The sequence below is a fragment of the Choloepus didactylus genome, chromosome 21 (assembly GCF_015220235.1).
Source record: "Choloepus didactylus isolate mChoDid1 chromosome 21, mChoDid1.pri, whole genome shotgun sequence".
Lineage (NCBI taxonomy): Eukaryota > Metazoa > Chordata > Mammalia > Pilosa > Megalonychidae > Choloepus > Choloepus didactylus.
This window is the reverse complement of record NC_051327.1, coordinates 24885638-24907698: the sequence shown is the minus strand read 5'-3', so window position 1 is coordinate 24907698 and position 22061 is coordinate 24885638. Positions and strand designations below refer to the sequence as shown.

General features: G+C 51.3%; 1 protein-coding gene and 1 long non-coding RNA gene across 16 annotated transcripts in view; one reads left to right on the top strand and one right to left on the bottom strand.

Annotated features, from left to right (window-relative positions):
- CARD11 (caspase recruitment domain family member 11) overlaps window positions 1-22061 on the bottom strand; it is a 97253-nt gene that overhangs the window by 49694 nt on the left and 25498 nt on the right. The window contains exon 1 of one of the 6 annotated variants that reach the window (XM_037813643.1): window positions 11176-11330. The exons of 4 other annotated variants lie outside the window; for them this stretch is intronic. The gene's annotated coding sequence lies outside the window, so the exon portion shown is untranslated. Of the gene's footprint in view, window positions 1-11175; window positions 11331-22061 lie in introns of those variants that run through there. One more of the 6 variants, XM_037813645.1, reaches the window with a different exon arrangement.
- Window positions 9455-18216, top strand: LOC119517120. 10 transcript variants are annotated; one of them, XR_005213479.1, is made up of 11 exons: window positions 9455-9584; window positions 9750-10004; window positions 10231-10693; window positions 11248-11348; window positions 11835-12065; window positions 12503-13278; window positions 14244-14305; window positions 14448-14664; window positions 14812-14930; window positions 15179-15318; window positions 15410-18210. It is a non-coding gene; the product is annotated as an uncharacterized LOC119517120 (long non-coding RNA). The 10 variants fall into 10 exon arrangements; XR_005213475.1 differs by having other exon boundaries at window positions 14812-15318; XR_005213478.1 differs by having other exon boundaries at window positions 14448-14895.

Here is a 22061-nt window from a genome sequence, read left to right as displayed (position 1 = left end):
GAGAGGTACATAAAAACTGAGTAAATGGAAAAAAAAAAAGAGGCAATATTAACTCCAGGAAAAATAAAAAGCCATATGAGGAAGGAGACACCACAGCACACACGTGCCTCAACATGAACAATATTTATCCGGTCATGACAACGGAAACCTCACCGATGGTTTAACACCCAAAATTGTGACCAAAATGTATGGCGAGAATGGGGGAAGGGGAAGCCAGGGGAGTGGGGTGGTGGTCAAAGAGCTCAACTCTATCTAACAATTTGTCAATAAATAATGTCTTAAATTGATACATCATCAATAGCAATGCAAGAGTATTATCTAGAAAAAAAGGAGGTAAACAATTGAAAAACAGCTGGGAAAAGGGGTGGCAGGCGGTTGCCTCCAGGGATGTTGATGGGGGTGTTGACGTTAGGGCTGAAGATGGCTGGTTTGCATTATAAGCCTGTTTTACTTCTTTGCTAGGCATGGTATATGTATTGCTTTGCTAAAAAAACTTAAAGTAATATGGGTCACTTGTTGGAGACACTGATAATACATATAAGGGTGAAGAATAAAAGCATAAACTGTTCTTTCCACACCTCCCATGCTTTCTTTTTCGTAGTGCTTGCAAGACAGTGCACCCCTTACTAAACCAGGTGTGCTGACCGTGCATCTGGGGCTTCACACCTGGACCTTGTTTCACCTTCACAGGTGCTTGGGAAAATGAGTTTTATTATCCCCAGGTTCTGGATGAGAAGGCAGGATCAGAGAGTTAAACACCGGGGCCAAGAGCCCACAGCCGGGGAGCAGCCGAGCCGACGATCCAGCTCAGCCCTCGCTGACCCCACATCGTCTGGTCTGAATTAAATCAGCAATGATCCCAGCTAGTGTTTATGAGGTGGTTGCCGTGTACCAGCCACCGGGCTCGGTGCTCCGTATGGATGATTCCAGGTAATACTCGCAATAACCCTAGGCGGCGTCTGACGGCAAAGTGCAGTTCGAGAGCCTCAGCCTCTGGCCACACACCTGTCTCACTTCTGCACCCCTCACCTTAGCACCCAGCATGGGGCCTCACTCTCAGGAGGTGAATAAATAAAAATAAATATCAGATCCTAAATAAAGCAGACATTGAGGCTGCTTTCTCCTTCCAATTCAGAGAGCCCCCAGCCCTTTGGAGACGAGCTATTATTGGGGGACGGACGCCTCGTCTTTGGAAGAGCTGCCATAGCCTGAAAGCTCTGCAACCAGAGGGGGTTAACAGTTAGTTAGATAAATGTATCTCTGATTAATTGATTTGCCTGAATGATTGGAGCAAGTTGCTTTAATTATTTCAATGAAACCTCCACTTAATCGAACCAACTTCTGGCAAGGAAAAAAAAAAAAAAGAAAAAAGGTTATTTAAAAGGCTGATCTCCACAGGAGAAGGGGCTGAAGACACATGGGCACGTCCCCATCCTCTGCCATCCATGCCTGGGAAGCCTTGAAATTAAAGCTTGATGGAAATGGACCTGTGACACCCCACCACGTGCACCTGCCCCTTCACCTTCATCCCCCATAAAAGGGCACCTACAGAAGCAGCTGGAAAATCTGCCCTACACGATTCTTCTCTGGCATCCCCGTTAGCTTTTCTGTGTTTCACAGCCCATTCAACCAAAATATTGAGATGATAATATTTCTCATCAATTAACATGTGTGTGGCAATCAGCAGAGCTGCACTGATAGCTGTTCTGAAAGCAGCAATTACCGTGTTAAATTCACGGCAGAGTGGCAGATACTGCCAGCAGCCGACCCGCTATCCATGCTCTCCAACTTATTAACAGATCCCCAATTTTGTTTGGGTTGATAATATGCCTATTTAAGAAACTGTGTCCAGCCTCCCTTGTAGCTAGAGGTGGCTGTGTGATACAATTCTGGCCCAAGAGATGTAAATAGAAATTTCTGGGAGAGAGTTCTAGGAAGACTCTTTAAAGGAGGTGAGAATTTGGTGGAAGGAGCCTTTTACTTGCCCCTGTTTTCCTATCTGGAATGTGGATGCAATGTCTGGAGGTGGGGCAGCTATCTTGTGAACATGAAGACAAAGGCCACACCCTGAGGATGTCTGAATGGAATGCGAGAAGGACTTGGAGCCACTGATGTCAACCCAGGAGAGCTAATCTTTTGAGTCCTTGTTCCATGAGAAGAAGAAAATGCCAAGTACATGTAAACCTCTGCTTGCATTTCTGTTATTTGCAGCAGAAAGCCATCCTAACAGATACAGGTGACAAACAGATCCAAGGCTTCTAAGAAAGGCATATTAGTTGCAGCCACAGGCTTCTGAGCTCTAACATCTGTGCAATTGCCTTTCCTATTCATTTCCATTCTTTTCTTCTAGATACACAATCAGAGTAAGGAAGCAATCAATAAGAACCAAGTACCATCCATGTATAAAGCACTGTGGGGACAGAAGCAAATCACCCGACTTCAAGGGGCTCCTGGGACCCTTGGGGAGACGAGGCACTGCCCAGGAAGCGGTAACTAACAGATCACACCGTCATCCATTCGCTCACCCGTTCCCAGCTTCCAGCCTACAGGAAAGACGATTTATTTCACTTTGGCCCTGTCTCAAATCCTCATCTCCATCCCTGTCCCTTGTCTTTCAGTCCGCCTCTCGTCACATCTCCGGCCTCCGACAAGGCACCCACTGGATTCCGTTGCTCCTCTCATTCAGCCCTCATTTCTCCACTGGCACCCGGCCTCCTCCCCCGTCCCGTGACCGCCAGGCTCCTTCCCCCCACCCACGGGCGTCGCCGCAGCCACCAGGCTCCCTGTAATATTTATACCTGAAACTCCTCAAGGTGCTTCATTCATTCACTTTCAGGTGACCTGGGCAAAGGCCAGTGGCTTCTGTGGAATACAAATGTCTCAACCTGATACCCTCTAGGAAAAGATGAGAGAGCAGCCACGTTTACTGGCTCTGGAGACCAAGGGCATGATTGGACACCCAGCCCTCCTCCCTGCCACCTGCAGCAGCTGCCGGCTGACTCGCACTGAGGCAAAGAATTCTGGAAGGGTGTACAGCTCCTGCATTACCAACGGAGACTACATCCCCCCACTCCTCTCTCCACTTTCTCACACGACTGCAGAGAAGCTTTTGAAAAGGCACAATTAGGAATGACACATTCAAATTACTCTGAAATGCATATCAATTTGTCATACTGGTTCTCTATAAGCATTTCCCCCGGCTGGACTTCAGAGCTGTGCACACAGCAGACCGGCCGCCGAGAGGTCACCAAAAGCCATGGCTGGGCCAATCTGCCAAACCCAAATCCCAGAGGGATGTCACCCCTCGGACTCCCGGGAAGTGCAGTCTGGCTCTGGGACCAGCCAGGGGAAAACCATGGCCTCCGGGATAATGAAATACTGCTCTCCCCCGCCGTGTTCCTCAAAGCCTGGTCATCAAATCCGCCTTTGCCAAGGGAGGCTTCTGTAGCTGAGACCTCCAGCTGGTTCCAAGTCAAGAGGCCTCTGTGCTTTCAAAGACAGAGCCTTTGCTTCGGTTGGGGTCCTGATGAAATTCTTTTTCATGGGCAAATTCTTCAATATCTTGGCTACCGTTTTATTGTTTGGGTTGGGAGGAACTTGGAAAGCCCACTCACTGACCCTGAATTTTTCAGTCTCGTGACTCTGTTTGAAATCCTGCTGTCTAGCACGTAGAAGGTTTTCGAGTAATGTCTGCTGAATCGAATGCTCTAATGATCTCAGATTTCATGCCAAAAACATTCCATTATCAGCGAACTGTATTCAGTAATAATCAACCAAGAAGTACTTAGTGAGTTCAAGCTATGTGGTCAAGCTATACGGTCCACTTCTATAGTTGAGCTATACAGCCAGACTACGTGATCAAGATACATGGTCAAGCTATATGATTAAGCCATATGGTTAAGCTATAGGGTCAAGCTATATGATTAAGCTGTATCGTCAAGCTATGTGACCAAGCTATATAGCCAAGATACATGGTCAAGCTATGTGATCAAGATACGTGGTCAAACCATATGATCAAACTATATGGTCACACTATATGGTCAAGCTGTGTGATCTAGTGATATGATTAAGCTATATGGTCAAATTATAGGGCCAACCCATGTGATAAGCTTGGGCTGATATGCAAAGTCTTGTCTGATTTCCTCCTTCCTGCCACCAGTATGCCGTGCACACACTGACATTCACGGGCTCTTTCCCCTGTTTGCCATGACCCATCTCCACGTCCTCTGTGACTTCCCTGAGGGAAGAGCCGTGTCTTACCCCTCTGCATCTCCCTTGCACACCTGTGGAGTGAGCCTGGAGACCTGGGGCTTCTACTCTACAACACAACCCCCAAGCGGGACACTGGGCAAGCGCTCCTGGGCAAAAGTCATTAAATTCTAGAAGGGGAGAGGAAGGAGGAAACCATGAGTAACTTTTTGATTTGGATCTGGGAAGCAGTTCGAAAGGGGCAGAATCTGATCTTGGAAAGGTGCCGCCCTGAACTGGAGCCTGGGAGCAGAGTCCTGCCCCTGGGGTTCTCAAGAATCCGTCCAGTGAAAAGATGGGCTCTAGCATTTTATAGAAAAGGTCACCTTAGTCATCAAACAAGAGCGGCCAAGAACAGGGGTCAGGGAGGCTCAGTGGGAGCCACATTCAAACCTTAAATCTTTAACTTTTATCTCCGTCTTATCTCATTTGGCTGGCACTGGAGTTCCACGGAGGCATGAGCAAGCTTAAAGGATAGGCTGAGCCACATGGACAAGTGACAAGAGTAAAGGATAGGCTGAGCCGCATGGACAAGCTTAAAGAGTAGGCTGAGCCGCATGGACAAGCTCAAAGGGTAGGCTGAGCCGGGGGCCTGGATGCCTGTGGCTGTCAACCCAGGGGATGTCTGCAGAGCTTAGCAACGACGTTCCAGAGTCACGCTGGACTGGGGAGTGGGAACACTTTCCCTCCCTCCTTCCTTCATTCATTCCTTCAACAAACATTACTAGATGTGGGAGACAGAAGAGTAACAAAGAAAGGAAGAGACTTGGCTCTGAGAAGGTTCAGGAATAAAAGAAAACCAAAGACAAGTCAGGCTAGTACTGTGCAGTTAATTTCACGTGTCTTGGCCAGGCTATCGCGTCCAGTTGTTTGGTCAAACACAGGCTTTGTCGTTGCTGGGCAGGGGCTTTGTGGATGGGATCGGCATCTACGGTCAGTCGACTTGAAGTCCAGGAGACGACCCTCGATGAGGCGTGTGGGCCTCGTCCCATCAGCTGGAGGCCTCAAGAGCAAAAACCGAGGTTTCCGGTGAAGAAGCAATTCTGCCTCAAGACGGCACCGTCCACCCCTCCCTGAGCGTCCAGCCCGCGGCCGCCCCTGCAGCCTCCAGACACGAGACCGCAGGATCAGCTCTCACGGAATTGCCAGCCTGCCAGCCTTGCCAGCCCCCACAACTGTGGGACCTCAATCCTCAAAATAAATCTCTTTTTATATATAATCGCCTCTATGCATCTATCCTACTGGTTCTGCTTTGCTGGAGAACCCTGAAGCAGACACAGTGAAAAATTTCGGGCGTTCAAAGCACAGGGAGGGGGAATCTAAAAGGAAAGGGGATGAAAGGCTCGCCGATGCACTGGCAGCAGCCGGACCGTGAAGTGGGGAGAAGAGGGAGGGAGGCACCCCGACTTTTAAAGGTGAGCCTTGGCTCAGAGCCTGGAAGCCACGGCCCGGCAGCGCGGCTCGGTGGGTGCTGCCGGCAGCTCACAGGAAGTTTTCTCCCCGGCTCGGCCTCACGAGCATCCTTTGAGGTCTCAGTGGTGGGCAGCCTGCAGGCCGAGCACCAGGCGCTCCCCGCCTGCACGTATATGACTCTCTGGAAATATCCTTCGAATCGAGGTGGCCATTGGTTTAAATTGCATTTCTCATTTCAGGGCAGTGGGTTTATGGAATATCAGGGGACCAGATATATGCAGCAGCACTTTCAAACACATTTCCCTGGGTTTGGAAATAACTGCCAGCTATTTCAAGCAACTAGAAGGTTGTAGCTAGAAAATGCAGATTTCAGGCTTTCTCGTCTTGGAACAGGGCTGCTGCGGTGGGGCTGGGAGGTTGTTTCTGCTCCAGCTTTCTTCTGGTGGTGACACCAGCAGTAGCTTGGCCGAGACAGGCGGGGCCCCAAGGAGGCTCCGAGGCCCTGGCTTTCTCAGGTGCTGCCCACGTGCCAGCAACTCTTTGCTCCGGGCAAAAGGCTGGTGCAGGAAGCAGCAGATCTGAGCTGGGTCGAGACCTCAGACTTCCTTACTGTCCCCTGAGTGTTCAGGGCTTGGGGTCAAAACTGCCCTCTCTCGTGCAGTGGTTCACGGGGCAGACATCAGTGCAGAAGACAGGAAAGCGCCGGGTGGTTCGACGGGTTACGAGTGACCTCATTAGCACAGCAACGAGCTTTGTAACCTGGTCACCAACAGTCTCTGAAGATTCCTTCTGTTGTCAGTTTAGGAAGTGGGTGGCATTTCATGTGCAGGGCACCCACAGAAGACCAGAAGATGCAGTTCCCACGCTCGAGAGATTAAAATGCGTGGTGCTTCTTGCTGGGAAGTGACATGTTCAAGGAAAAAAAAAAAAAGAAAAAAGGTGGTCGGGGGGGGAGGTTAAAGGAATTCTACTCTAATCAACAAAAAGAAACTCAAACCCCAAATATCTTTGCATAAAGAAATAAAACTGGTTTTAGAGTGTTTGTAAATAAAAATTAATAAGAAATAAACAAACATAACCCTTAAAAAAAAGAAGGCGATAAAACCTTCTTTCATCTAGTGGAAAGGCTCTGGTCCTAAAGTAAAAGTGTCCTGAGTGTGAACTCCAGTTCTGCCATTTAGTGCTGTGTGGCCTTGGGTGTGTTGCTTAACCTCTCTGAACTTCCACTTTTGGTCTGTAAGATTGGTGGAGTACTTACTTTGTAGGGTTCTTGTAGCACATACAGTAGGTGCTTAATCAAGGCCACTAAGTCCACCTCCCTCGGAAGCCAGCAGCCAACTTAAGACAGAAACAAGAAGCGCCTGCTGAGTCACCTGTTTATCTCCAAACAAAACCGTAGATAAAGACATAAAAGATTTATCCGGAGCGGTTTCTCTGCACTTCCGATGAAGTTGTCACCATCTCTTTACATCTCCTAGGGACTGCAAGTTCCTCTGGGCACTGACCCATCTCATATATCCTTGTTCTCCCCACGACCCAGCAAGCGTCTTGCACAAATGGGCGATTGATATTTATCAAATGATTGATATCCGATGATGAACGCTGGATTTCTTCTACCGGTTCTATCTTCCTCCCTCCGGCGGATAAGACCTGTACGTCTGCGTGTGCGGCGTGGGTCTGCGCCGTGACATCCTGCCGTCGGAGCACATGCCCTTCGTCTGTGCACGGTCGTTCTGCTGCGCCTGCACTTTGGGTCTAAGTGCCAATCCATCTCGTGCTCGCAATCTGTCATGGACTGAAGTCTAGAATGTGTGTCCCTCCAACTTCTGACCCGCTGGGACGGGGCCACCTCGTCACGAGCCATCTTAACGGGGCAAAATGCAGAAGAGCCAGGTGCCCTTGTATTCTGCCGGGAGAAACCCTCCCCTTGCTGGCACTGCCAAACATCCCATCCGTGTGGCGGCAAGACTGCTGTTTCCAGCTGGGACCTACCAGCATCTGAGGAGCTTTCCGCATCTTCAAGGAAAGATCCAGCTCTTTCCACTAGCGTTCGGGAGCTCCGTTCAGCTTCCTCAATTCGGATTTCTTGAAAACGGAGAATCCAGTGCCAGCTGGAATTCTGCGTGTGGCATCTGCCCTCCACCCACTCGCTGTGAATGATGACAGCGGGTGTGCGGCGGCTCCTTCGCAGCTGACGGTCAGTGTGGGAGCTCCTGGACAGTGGGGCCTGGCGCCTTCTGCTGCGGGCGTGAGGGGTGCCGGGTGCTCAGGCCGCAGCTGAGGGGAGACGCTGCCGTGCAGGAGAGCTGGAGAAGCCGCCCCCCCCAAATTCTGCATTGTCTCACCTAAGTTCTCCGTCAACCTACAGCTACTCTAGACAGTGGCCGTGCTTCCCCGGGAGGAGACGTACACCGAGACCCGGCGATGGAAACTCGCAGGACTCAACAGAGGTTGTGAGGTTTTAATCAGGCAGGAAAACGAGAGAATTGACTCCGTATTCATCACATCCGTTAGGGTCGGGAAACGATTCGGGATTTCTGTGCAACCTACAAACAGCAACACAAACCACCTTTCGGACCCTGCAGGGATCCCAGCTCGCCCCACTTGCCCTGGATTCTGTGTGTTTTGGGGTGATCTCACCACTCATCAGAGGTATCTTTACAGGAATAAAGCGGGTGCCTGTGCCCGGTGCTTTTACTGCCGCTATTTTATAGCAACAATGAGCATTTCCACCCGAGATCAGGCAGGCCCAGAAGAGAAAGTCAAACCACTCGGATTTCCAATTCTGGAGAGCTCCTGCCAAAGAGATGGCAGGGGAGTAAGTTAGTTAAAACGCATTAATTGAGCATCCGCTACGTGGGAAGCAAGAGACGGTTGTGCATCCAATTAAGCTGCAGGCTTAGATGGGGGAGGGGAGGCGAGAAAGGGTCTTTTTCCTCGTAATTAACCGCAAAATAAACAGCTCGCCCCGTGGAACGGCCCCTCCTTCCCCGCCGCCTCCGCGTCCCCACATTGCACTCAGCTCCGTGTTACTCTGGGCCCCTCTGCCCTCAGCTTTTCAAGGGCTGGCTGTGATTAACTGCTCTAATGTGCTCCGGAGCAGAGCCAAACTGAAGCGCAGACAGGCTGCCCGCGTCCCCTGGCGCCTCCGATCTGCCCCTCGAAGGGGTGGCCCCAGCTCAGCCCTTGCGAGCAACACTGATCCACCCAAACTGCGTGGGGCTGGGGTCCCGCCTCCTTGCTCCCCTTGCCCCCCACCTTCTCCCCAGCTTCCTTCCTGTCACCGTCCCCATCCCGGCAGCCCCGGACCCCCAGCGCCGGGACGGTTAAAATGAAAGCAGCTACCACTTCTTGAGCACATGTGAGGGGTCAGGCCTCAAGCCAACAATAACCCCAGTGCTTACTGGGGCCCTGCCGGAAAGGAGTACCCCCCCCAGGCCTGAGGGGTGCCTTCTGCGGGCCAGGGGAGGGGCCACTCAGGACAGACACTCCTGTGGGGTGTGCTGGCATGGAAAAGGCAAGAGGGGGCACAGGTAGGGAAGGAAGGAGGGGGTGAGGGTCAGGAGAGAGGAGAGGGGAAAATTGGGGTGCACGACGGGGAAAAGGGAACAAGAATTTGGTTTTATTTAGTAGCCACAGGTGCGTGGCTGAGAAAAGGAAACCGAAACAAAGAAAAGACACAGCAAAGAGAGGAAAGATGGGGTGTGTTGGTGTGTGTTGGGGGAGCGGGCCCAGGGGTGCGGGGGCGAAAGGGGGGTCTGGCCGGAAAGGGGCCCGTCACTTCCTTCCCGCTGCTGGCTCCCGAGACTCAGGCCCTGCACGAGATGCCAGTCACTCGCTGAAGGCTGGCTCACCTGGCCAAAGCCGTCGGACCCCGAGACCCCAAAACCCCCTGACTCACACTTTCCCCGTATTTGTGCCAGGTAAGGAGAGTCAGGAAGGGAGTGTCACAGAACATCTCAGAGCACAGCAATTTCCCCTCCATGGAGACAGGGCTTCTCTCCTCAATGATCTGCTGTGTAAAAACTTCTTTAAATGAATTTGTAGGGGGTGGAAGGCAGTGGGTGTTTCGCTTTCTCTACTCCCAGGCACCGGTAAATTCGAGACTGTGTTTTCCGGAGGCTTTGGGCTTCCCACGCAGCGAGGGAAACACTACACTGAGACTCAGAGTGTAGCGGGAAGAGGCACTGGGGGATCTTTATGCTCAGAGAGAACCTCGAGCTTCTTTCCAACCGAGTGAAAGATGATAAATCACACGTGAACCTGAAAGCCTTCTTAATGTGCGTGTCAGATGATAAAATCACCGATAATTCAACGAGGCGCTCATCACAAATATGCTTGAGGTCGGTAGGGAGGGGTGTCCTTTGCCGGGGAGGGGCGCCGGCTCCATGTGCCATCACCCCCCTCTCCCGCGTGGGTGTGCGAGGTGTGCCGGACGAGCCCGTCAAGGCCAGCGTGCCCAGGCAGGGGCAGGAGCTGGGCTCTGCTCTGGAGTCACTGCCCCCGGAGACGCTATGCCCTGCGTGACTTTGAGACACCAGGAATTCATCATTCTGGTTCTCATTTCAGAAGACGCCTCTGAGACCCAGCCAGCTTTTTCAAATCCACGAAGTCAGAAGTCAGTTTAACCCCATAAAGGAAGGTCAGAGGCTACAAAAGATCCCAAAGGCTGCAGGAGTGTCTTCTGGCCGCAGCACTTACCAGATCCTCGAAGCATTTCATTAGGAAACGAGAAGCCTTCTCAGATGCCCCCAGGAGACCTCCGGAGGGGGTGAAATGCCCCCGGAAGCCAGCGTCCCTCTGTCTCTTGCAACTTACCCCTTGCTGCCCCTTTCCCCCCCAGAGTCTCCTTGTGGGCAGGGCCTGGGACTTGGATAAGTGTTGGACAACCTTCAGCTCAGGCTCATTTCTTTGCCTTATGGAATCTTAATAAACCTCTGGACAGCTGATTCACAGGTGTTGCCCAGCGAGGACAGAAGCCCCTGCCAGACCCAGAGGGAGCAAGGCTGAGGGCTGTGCACTTTGGATAAAGGTGAGGGGCCCTGCTCCTGGAAGCGGCAGCTGCACACAGCCCCTTGCACCCAGCTGAACACATGCTTTGGACTCACTCCCGCACATCAGCTCTCTGCACCGTCCTTAGTCAGGAGAAAATACAAAACCCAAGGGTCTGAAAACCGGAGTTCTCTGGCCCCAATCTGTCCCCAGGCAGGTTCCGAGACCCTTCTCTGTGCCCGATTCGGTGTCACGTCCAAAAAAAGTTACAGCAGAAAACAGTCGACCCAGCACTTTGTTCAAGAAGTGAAGAAATGACAGAGGACGGCATGTGAGGCTGTTAGAGCTCAGGGGTGTAGACGACAGCCAGAGTGATGGGAGTTGGGGTGCGGGAAGGGGAAAGGGTTGCACAGAAGCCTCCAAACCTGCCTCCGGGAGACCTGCCCGCGATGTGGCTCCCCTGGCACACAGCCCTGTGTTTTGGAGTCGGGGGACCGCTCCCCTGCTGGAGAATATACTCACGTGTTTGCAAACTAGCTACGCCCTGGGCCTGGCTGGGGGCAGCTCCATTGCTTCCCGATCCCTCTCCTCCAGCTCCGTGGCCTGCGAGAACCCCAGAAAACGCCGAGGCCACAGCTGCCGCCCCGGAAACCCACCCCGTCGCCCTGCTCAGAGGCTGCCTCTATTTTTAGCAGGTACCAAGGTGGGGGGCGGGGTGGGCCACCACACTTCCCTTTTTTATTTCTGAGCAGAGAAGGTGGGTGACTTTCCACTCGGGGGAGGCAGGGGGGCAGGTGCAGGGGGAAGGGGGCAGTGTTGGTTATGGCGTGTGAGGGGCTGCGGGGAAGCAGGGGCTGGGTCTGCCACGGGGCGGGGGGCAGGGCTTCTCTCTGCCCCTCTCCCAGCACCCTTCAAACGGCCAGGAGGCTCGTCACTCCGTTCCCTGGGAGGCCCGAGGAGGAGGGGACAGAGCGGGGGCCTGGGCAGTGGACGGGCTGGAACGGCCGGCAGAGGCGCCCAGGGCCAAACGGGGAAAGGTGGGGGCAGGCATGGAACGGGGGGGTGCGTGAGAATCGCGGGGCAGACGTCCCGTCCCGCACACGGCGGTGATGGAGGAAGGAGCACCCCGCGGATGAGCCGATGTGTCCAGGCCCTACACCTCAGGATGTGACCTGCCTCAGAAACAGGCCTCTGCAGGTGGCCCCGGTGGCCCCAAATCCAGAGGGCCTGGGGCCCTGGTACGAAGCGGGGTTTGGAAGCAGAGAGGAGGAACACGCTCAGCTCACGAGGCACTGCCGAGCCGTCTTCCCAAGCGGCCTGTGGTTCAGCCTCCTGCTGGCCGTGGAGAGTTCCGGATTCCCCGCGTCCTACCCGCCTGGAGAGGCAGCGTGTTAGCCGTTGGCTTCCACGGGGTGAGTGCCGACGCCTGCCCGTCACTTCCATGCCCGGGTCTCCCTCTTTTCCCTCTTCTGGGGCTCATCCCTTCACACCCCTCACACAGAGCAGGGTGCACGGAGCCCCCCAAATTCATGTCCACCCGTCACCTCGGAATGTGACCCCACTGGAAACAGCCACCAGGGTAAAGTGAGGTCAGCTGGGCGAGGGTGACCCTCAGCCCTGTCACGGGGTCCCCACAAGGGGGTCACGGGGGAAGGCCGGTGACGACAGGAGTGATGGATGGATGCGGCCACAGCCAAGGGACGCCAAGGCCGGCGAGCCACCGGCAGGAGCTGGAAGACGCTGGAAGGAGCCTCCCCGGGAGCTGCCAGGGGGGCATGGCCCTGGTGACACCCTGATTTCAGAGTCTGGCTTCCAGCACTGAGAGATAATACATTTCCGTTGTTTCCAGCCCCCTGATCTGTGGCATCGGCTGCAGCGGCCATCAGCAGCTAGCACACCCCACGGCCTCTGCAGCCATCGACCTCGGCAACCATCGCTGCCCACGGATCGCCCCCCAGCCTCCAGGCCCCCCAGCACCTCCTCCCCGGCCCACATGTGCCCCTCCCCCGGCAGCCCCTGCTGTCCAGCCTGGCGTCGGAGAGCAGGGCTGGGCAGCTTGGGGGATAACACTCGGTCTCTGTAGGAAACAATGTCAATGAACTGGCTCTGGGGGGAGAGTTTAATAAAGGGTCAATTTATAAGGGTGTGGGCAGGGTTTAGGGGAGCCAATGGAATAGTGGGTGCCCTGCCCTGCTGGCTGGAGGGGCCAGAGGAAGGGAGCAGGTGCTGCGGCCTGGAGATGTTGTGTGGAGACAGCTATGGCAGGGACCTGCCCCCAGCTCAGGGATGCGGCCACCTGCGGCCACCCACAGGGGCGATGTCTCGACATCTCTCTCCTCCCAGGGACGTGGCGTGTGCTGGGCAGGCCCTGGGCACAGAGCAGGGCAGGGGAGGGCAGGGGAGACTCCCGCACACTCCCTGCGACCTGGAGAGTGTGGGCTGACGGGCCGTGGTGGCGAGGGAAGGGCTCAGGGCTGCGTGTGCTCGGCCCCGAGGCCCTGGCCCTGCTCTCCTTAGCGTGACAGCCTCATTCCTGAGGACAGAAAGGGCTTTTGCACTGCCCTGAAAATGCTCACTTCTTCCAGCTGCTTATGACGTGATGGTTGACGCACCCTGGACTGATAGGTAAGGCGGAAGGTGCGCTCACACCTGCTCTGGGCAGGGGAGGGGCTCCAGGAGGGTCTCAGGAGACGCCGGGGTTCCTGCTGTCTCGTGTCCTGGGCCTCTGCCCCTGCATTCCACCTCGCTAATTCTCCCAGCAGTCTGAGAGGCAGAGCTGCGTTACTGTCCCCATTTTAGAGACGAGGGAACTGAGGTTTTGCCCAAAGTCACGCGGTCAGTGGCCGGCCTGGGGTGACCGGGGCTCGCTCTCTCTCGTTACCTGCTCCGTTGTGGGCAAGGCCAGGATGCTTGTCAGCCGAGGGCTCCCTGATGGCCCAGTGGAAGGCACGGGCAGCTCAGAGGGGCACTTTTATGGAGCCAGAGCAAAAACTAATAGGATTTCAGAGCTGGCTTGTCCCGCAGAGGCCCTGGAAGCAGTTCAGGAGCAGGCGGTCCAAGGCCTTTGAGTGAAACACGCTCCTCGGCGTTTATTTGCTTAATTTATCTTCATCTTAAACTGTGGTTCCCAGCCAGGCAGGGCCTTGTGTGCTGACTCAGCCGCTGGAGCCCAAACTCTTAAAGTCCCATTTCAAGAAGGTCCAATGATTTTATTTTCTAATCATAAATATGAAATTTAATCAGCAGCTTGCTGCTAATGTACTCGGGTGGACGGCAGCGTGGAGGCGCAGAGGGGACGAGGATGTCCCCCGTAAACAGAGCCGGCCACCGCGCCAGGTTAACTCCTGCCTCCCACCGCCCCCCAGCTCTCACCGGGTCCTTCCAAAGACCGAAAACCTGCCGAGAGCCGGGGGAGCGGAGAGGCAGTGGCTCCCACGGACGGAGAATCGGATCGGATGACCCTGGCTCTGAGGGCCCCCATGGGTGGTAGGAAGCTCCCGGGCTCTGCGGAGCCACGTGCTCTGCTCCGGGTTTGGGGCCAGCCTCTGCCTCCTCTATCCGACACCTCAGATGGAATATTCTCCCCGCAGACGGTTAAGGAACAAGAGCCTGTGAGGAGCCCAGCACTCAGCCTGATGTTAGAAATGAACGGGTGAGAAACCCAGCGACTCGGGAGATTCTACTTCACGGTGGCTGGGGAGGACGAGCTCCAGGGCTCCAGAGCAGCCTGCGATGAGCACAGCTGGGGTTCTGGTGGCGACTGTCCCCTCTCTCCCGCCTTCTCGTGCTGTCAGAAGGCAACAGGACGTGCAGCCACGTTCCCAGGGATGTGCTCGTCAGGAAGCTCGCCGGACCACCCTGCCCCTGCTCCTCCAACCACTGTCGGCTTTGGTTTCGCTCTGTGTAAAATGGGAATTCGATGCCCATATCCTGCAGGATTTTAGCTGTGATTAAACAAGATTGCATTTATCAAACACGCCTGAAATACAGTTGGTGCTCAATGACCAGCAGGTATTATCATCATCGTTCCAGAACAAGTTCATGTGTTAAATCCAAAGCCCAGAATTTGCAAGGATTTAAGATCCTAGTGGGAGGAAATGGACGGTTCCAAACGTGGTCCAAGAGGCCAAAGTGGCAGCACGATTGTTCGTTTCCCAGTGATGCTGAGAAGAACCCGATCCACATGGCGCTCGTGTGAACCTGCAGGGATTGTCCTCACTACAGTGTCTGAGAGCCGAGCGGGTGCTGATGGGGGAGGACGTCTCCTTTACACACGTGTAGGTCATGCCTTGCACACACTCCTGTGTGTGTAAAATACACGGGAGCTCACGCACTAACCGTGCAAATCTGAATGCCTGTTGGCGGCGAGGGAGAGCCACGCTCCTTCCCGACGGAGGCTGCAGCTTGAAACCTTAGCCTTTGTAGTCAGGGCACACAGAATCGTATTCTAGAAAAAGGTTTATGGCAGAAGCTAATAGGATTTTGAAGGGTTGTTTTCTGTCTTGCTTTTTTTTGGTAACTGAAGCGTATTGTGATTCTGCTGGCATCTGGGTTTGGGCTCCTGAACAAGTAGGAACAGCACATTCTGGCTTCTATGTGGCCCTGGGGCTCTGCAGGGAATTCTCCAAGAGGTTTCTCAGCTGCAGGGAGCCTGTCGCCCCTCAGGTACATTTGCCAGCCCCAAGAGGTGCTGCCAGCCTGTGGGTAAGCGAGTCTGTGCAAATCCTGCCCTTTTCTCTCCATTTATCGGGTTTAGCACCACAGTCTCCTCAGGCAGCAGCCCATCCGAGGAGCGGCCTGATGCAAGTCTCGCTCACAACCTCCAGTTCCTCAGGAATCAAAGTGCTGTGTGTGCACCTGTGCCTCGGCAGCCCCGAGGCTTGTTAAACCTGCAGAACGTCAGGCCTCACCTCAGACCCTCTGCATCAGAACCTGCATTTGAACAAGATCCCCAGTGATTCCAGGCTCACCGCGAGGGCCGGCTCTGGCTCACCCGGATCTTTGCGGAGATGCTAGATGCCGACTTCCCTGCTCACTGCCCTCCGCGTCGGCCAGGACTGGAGCTTGGCACCCACGATACCCGATGCGACTTACGTCCCTGCCGGCCTTCTGAGGTGATTCCGACTCTCCACTTGGCTCCACGATGGACGAGACCTCCACACCTCATGCTGCAGGGGCCCCCCGGTGCTGGGGTCTTGCCAGGGGGTCCCAGGCTCTTGGACGTACCATAACACTTTGGGGGAACATTAACTTCCTTCCTTCCTGACTCCACCTGGAAACTATTCCAGTCCTCAGGGCTTTGGTCTCCGTTGCCCTTTGCCTCCCTCTAGTTTAGTAATTTTCATATCTCTAAAACGGGTTAAGGAAAAGCACCATTTCCTCGTAGCCAGCCCTCTTGTACAGCAAAGTCTTGTGAAACGTGAAGATGAAGCCCTCAAATAATTTCTCATATAAATCTGATATTTCATACAAGATTTTTGGAAAATCTAGCATTACTTGAAGTTTCGTTTGGGGACAGGGTTCCCATTTGATTCTAACTACAATGAATGCTGAATCATTGCCTTTTATAATATCCTTTATCTGGCCTGGTGAATTAGGATCCATGTGAGGTGTGTGGAGGGTAGCATGTCACCAAAAGCAGTGCAAGTATTCCACAAGTATGAGATGGGACGAAATAAATCAAACAACTGTTTGCAGGCACTGGCCAGCAGGTGCTCAGGGCAGATCCTGAGAGGAGGCAGATGGGGCAAGACCCAGGCTCGCTCTTCCTTTAGCCTGGGTGCATGGGTTACAGCAGAGCAGAGAGATGGAGCCCAGATGGCAAGGCAACCTCAGCGAACTGAGGAGACAGAGATGAGGGTTCAGGGTGGCTGTGGAGGCTAGAATTTAGGGGGGAAATATGAAGAAGAAGGATCTGTATAAATGCCGAATACACATGCACAAGCCTAGCAGAGGACAGCTCCCGAGGGCTGTGAGTTGCGGGGACTGCAGATGCCACCCAAGGCTGAGAGGTGTTGGAATTCCAGCTAGCAGGCAGGAGAGGCTGCACTGCGAGCTCTGGGAGTTCAGAGACCCAGGAAGTTCACACCTTAGACCTAGAATAAGGGCTGCTCTAACCCTAGAATAAGGGCCACTCTAGAAGTGCCCAACAAAGCTAAAAGATAACTCTCAAAAGGGTCCAGGATATTCATACATAAAAAAACTTCAAAATAAATTTGCCCAACTTAACAAAAGACAACAAAATCTAGACCTTCAACAACTTGGCATCCACAATGATCAGAATATGATAAAAATATTTTACTTAGACATGTGCATAAGCCAGCAAATTTGACCCATCGTCAGGAGAAAAACCAGCCAACAGAAACAGGCCCAGAAATTATAGAGATGCTGGAATTTGCTTACAAAACAGCTATTATAAATGTGCCAAAGATTTAAAGGAAAATATGACCATAACAAGGGAACAGGTACAAAGTAAAAAATAATCAAATGGAAATTCTCGAACTAAAAACTAGAATACATGCATTACAAATTCAATAGATGCACTTAATCATTTGGACACTGCAGAATAAAGTATCAGTGAACTTGAAAACAGGGAACAGAAACCATACAACTGAGGCACAGAAGGTAAAAATGCAGAAAAAAATGAACAGAGCTTCAATGAATTGTGGAACAATATCAGGTGGTCTAACATATGTATAATTAGAGTTCCAGAAAGAGAGGAGGGAGAAAGATGGTGGGAGAGAAATTAATTTAAAATTAATGACCAAAACTTTTCAAAATTTGGTGGAAAATATCAATCCTCAGATTCAAGAAGCTCAGTGAACTCTAGGCAAAACAAACACAAGGCCATACACAGGGATATCATTAAAATTGCTGAAAACTGAATATAAAGAGAAAATCTTGAAAGCAGACAGAGAAAAAAGACACATTACATACAATGGAACAGCGAAAAGTTACTGCTCACTATGCACGAGAAACAGGGCAATGAAGAAGAAAACGAAACATCTTTCGAGTGCTAAGACAATGACAAAAAAGTCAAAATGGAATTCTTTATCCAGAGATTATCTTTCAAAATTAAGATGAAATAAGGACTCTATCTTTGATAAACCAAAAGTTGTAAAAATGCATCACCAGTGGACCTGAAGTGCAAGAAAAGTTGAAGTCTATTCTTCAGACTAAAGGAAAATGATCCCAGATAGAACCTGGGAGATATATGAAGGACTGGTGAGTGCCAACTATAGTAGATATGAGTATATAGAAAATATTTTATCTCACTCTTAATTGCTTAAAATTTTTAAATGACTGCTTAAAACAAAAATTTAAAAATCCATTTTGCAGCTTACAACATATATAGAAATAAAATATAAGACAATAATAGCACAATGGTCTTAGTGAGGTTCTTATCCTATAGATGAAGTGATATAATGGTGATACAGAGTAAGCTGTGGTAAGTTAAAGATGCATTTTATAAACCATAGAGCACACATTAAGAAATAAAACAAAGAGGTAGTTTAACAAGACAGTAGAGGAGGAAAAATTATTTACCAACAGTCTTTGATTAATCCAAAGAGAGGTAGGAAAGGGAAAATGAAGCAAAGAACAGATGAATAAAAAACAAAAAATAAAACCTAACACCCTAGCACTTAAACAGTACATGTAAATGGACCAAACACTTCAATTAAAAGGCAGAGATTATCAGAGGGAATTTTAAAAATGCTTCAGCAACATGCTGTTTATCAGAGACACAGTCTAAATAGAAAGAAAGGGAAAACGGCCAAAATTGACAAGATGGGAAAAGACACACCATGCAAACGCCATTCACCAATACTGGAATGGCTACATAAATATCAGAAAAACAGACTTCAGGAAAAGGAGTATTACCAGAGTTAGAGACAATTTATAATGAAAAAGAGTCAATTCACGAAGAGGATGTAACAATCCTTAAGCACGTAACTACAGAACAACAAAACCTATGAGGGAAAAATGGATAAAACTAAAAGGAGAAACAGAAAAGTCCATAATTACAGTTGTAGTTTCCAATATTCCTCTTGTTATTTGTTCTAAAAAGTAGACAAAAATCAAGCATATAGAAAATTTGCACACTACCAACTAATTTGATCTAATTAACATTTACCAAACACTACTGCTAACAGCTGCAGAATGGCTGCTGAATATTTATCTTTTAGAGTGTACATGGAACATTCACCGATATAGACTTTATATTGGGACATAAATCTCAGCAGCCTTAAAATGATGAAAATTTTGTAGAATATGTTCTCTGCTCTGACCACAATGGAATTAAATTAGAAATTATTAATAAAAAGTTATCTGGAAAATAGAGTTGCAAATTCGTGACACAGTTCTAAATAACCCATTGGTCAAAGCAACAGCCAGAAGGAAAACTTGAAAATATTTTGAACTAAACAGAAATAAAAACAAAACATTAGAATTTGTGGCATGTGGTGAAAGCACTTCTTAGAGAAACACAAAATGAATTCTTTAAACATTAATGAATCTCTGCTGGTTTTGTCACAACACATACTTACCCATTCTCCAATTCACTAAAAAATTCTTAAGGTACAAGAGCATTTTATGTCCACGCTTCTCAACTGTTCGTGGCTGTCTGACTCACCCGGGGGTCTTACTGAATGCAGATTCTAATGCAAGAGGCTGGAAGTGGGGCCTGAGATTCTGCATTTGAAAGGTGATACTGGCCCATGGGTGGTATTTTGGGGAGCAAGGCCCTTTGCTGCTTGACCAGTCTCGACAGCTGCCATTCATTACAATCCATCCACGGGACTGAACACGGACAGGTGGTATCTCATTGCATCCCCATAACTCTTCGTGGAAGGTTCTAGGATCATTTGCACGTTACAGATCAGAGACCTGACGGCTGTCTGGGGGGGTCAAATGATGTGTCTGAGGTCGCAGTTAGGGAGCAGTAGGGCCGGGATTGGCCTCTGGGTCAGTTCACAGATGCCCGTTCAGCTGTGTCTTAGTGTCCCCAGGTTCCAGGGCTGCCATAAGAAGTTCTCCTCCCGGGGTGGGGGTTGCTTAGAACAGCAGAAACAGCTTCTTTCCCAGCTCTGGAGCCACACAACCGGAATCAAGGTGTCGGCAGGTCCAGGATCCCTCGACAGACTCTAAAGGAAGGCCCCTTCCTCGCCACTTCCTGACTTCTGGTGGTGGCCGGCCGTCCTTGGGGCTGCTCGGGTGGTGGACCTGCTCTCTGGTAACTCCCATCTCTGCCCCATCTTCACGTGCTCTGCTTTCTAGTCTCCATCTTCCCGTGGCCGCCCGTCTGTGTCCAATTTCCCCTTCTTGGGTCAGGGCCTACCCTAACCCCGTTTGGCCTCATCTTAACTCACCATGTCTCCAAAGACCCTGTTTCTAGAAAAGGCTGCATTCACAAGACCAGGGGTTAGGATTTGAACGTGTCTTTTTGGGGGGACACAACTCAACCCACAACACCCCACCTCCCCGCTCTGAGTCTCGGTGATACGAGATGAACTCATTTTTAAAAATCTTGCCCCTTTGTGCCTGCAGCCAGCCAGCTGCAGATGAAAACCTATCACAGAAGGACAGACGCAGGGCTCGGAAACACACCAGCAACAAAACAGTTCACAAAGACGGAGGTGACTCTTTCAGGTTTCCTATCACCAGCCGTGATTAATTTACAGCTTTTTACACGCTTGTTTCCCTGCCTCCTGCCAGTAATAAACAACCGACATGCTTTAATACCTGGTTGTTATTCATCTCGTTCAGATATGTGGATCTGGAGTCTTCGCTGCAGTTCAATCACACTGAATTTCTTTAACCAGGATGGGTACCCCAGGGCATCCTGGCAGGGTGGTGACGGCAATGGAAAATGGGTGACGAGAGAGAGCAGGGAGCTGCAAGACGAAATACTAGCAGGCATGGGGGAAATAAGGGGGCACCGTGATATAAAGCACCACCAAACGTCACTTAAGTAACGCGAAGGTTGTGACACCAACCAGTAAAACCAGGACACTCACAGCTAAGGCTGACACCGTCCTCGGCGCGTCCTTCTCCTCTTTCCACAAGGGAAATGTGGGCCCGTCGCGTGAACTTCCTGACGTCTGAGTGCTCCCTCCTCATGCTGAGATGAGCTCAGAATGGCCTGCCGACCCCGAATGCGGGTTTTCTTGGTAGGTTTGGGTGGATTTACCTGCAACTCTCTCCATGTTAAGTGCCTCCACCTGTTTTTCAAGCAAAGAAGGCTTGAAAAGCAAACAAGCAAAAGCTGTTTTGTGGAACTGCTTCCTCCTGAAGAGGCTGGTCTGTCTTTAGGATTCCAGAACTTTCTGTCCATCTTGCTCTCCATTTAACACATGGGAACTGACACTGTTCCAGACCTGGTAGTGGACACCTTCCCCAGGGGCCGTGGACCACCATTTGTCAGCTCTCCGCCTTCTCAGGCCCGGCTGTGCCCTCCATCGCGGGAACCACCGCGACGTTCCCAACAGATGAAACCCTCGTAGGGGGCGGCCTCCTTGACGTTCTCGGGGCCCATTTGGCATCCAGGAAGCCTCGGGGCCCCTTCCAGAAAAAGGTCTTTAAATGCATAAAGTAACATGCAGCAGATGGCAGAGGAAAACAAGTAGACCGAACTATAGTTATTGCAGAGTCTTGAGATTGTGATATTCTAATGCATGCGCCTCATTCATACATCAAATGTTATCTAGCCCTAGAGTCTAGCAACGACCATAATTTTGAAATCGAGACATATAAACAATATTTTGAGGTATCTGCAAAAACTCTAATGGGGTGTCAAGGTCCTTGGGATTTCCGTTGAGAACCAATCACAGATGCTGCTGACTCTGCTGTGGTTTGTCATCCACATTCGTCGTCGAAGGAAACGCTAAATTGCAATGAGAGCTGGTGAAAATAGAGAGATTTTTTCCCACCCAAGTTCATGGAGTTCCAGAATCACCTGAGGGGCCCTTGCGCTCCAGGTTAAGCACCCCTGTCCCGGGGTCACACTCCTCCCAGCTCATGTCGGCACTTGTAGAACAGCCTCTGCCGGACCCCTGAGGACAGGGACCCATCTGTCTTCTTTGTGACCACAACATGCAGCCGTTAAGGGTTGTTCTTTCCTGGCAACCACTAACCTGCTTTCTGTCTATGGATTTCCCTACTGTGGACATTGCACATCAGTGGAATCATAGAACACATGGTCTTTTGTGTCTGGCTTTTTCACACAGCAGGATGTCGTCAAGGTTCATCCACGTTGTAGTGCGGATCAGAACTTCATTCCTGTCCACGGCTGAGTGACACTCCCTTGGATAGAGAGACCATCACTCATCCACTGAAGGACGCTTGGGCTGTGAGTCAATCTTTACGTAGCCCACAGACGTGGCAGGCATGGAGCGAGGCTCTGGGAACGG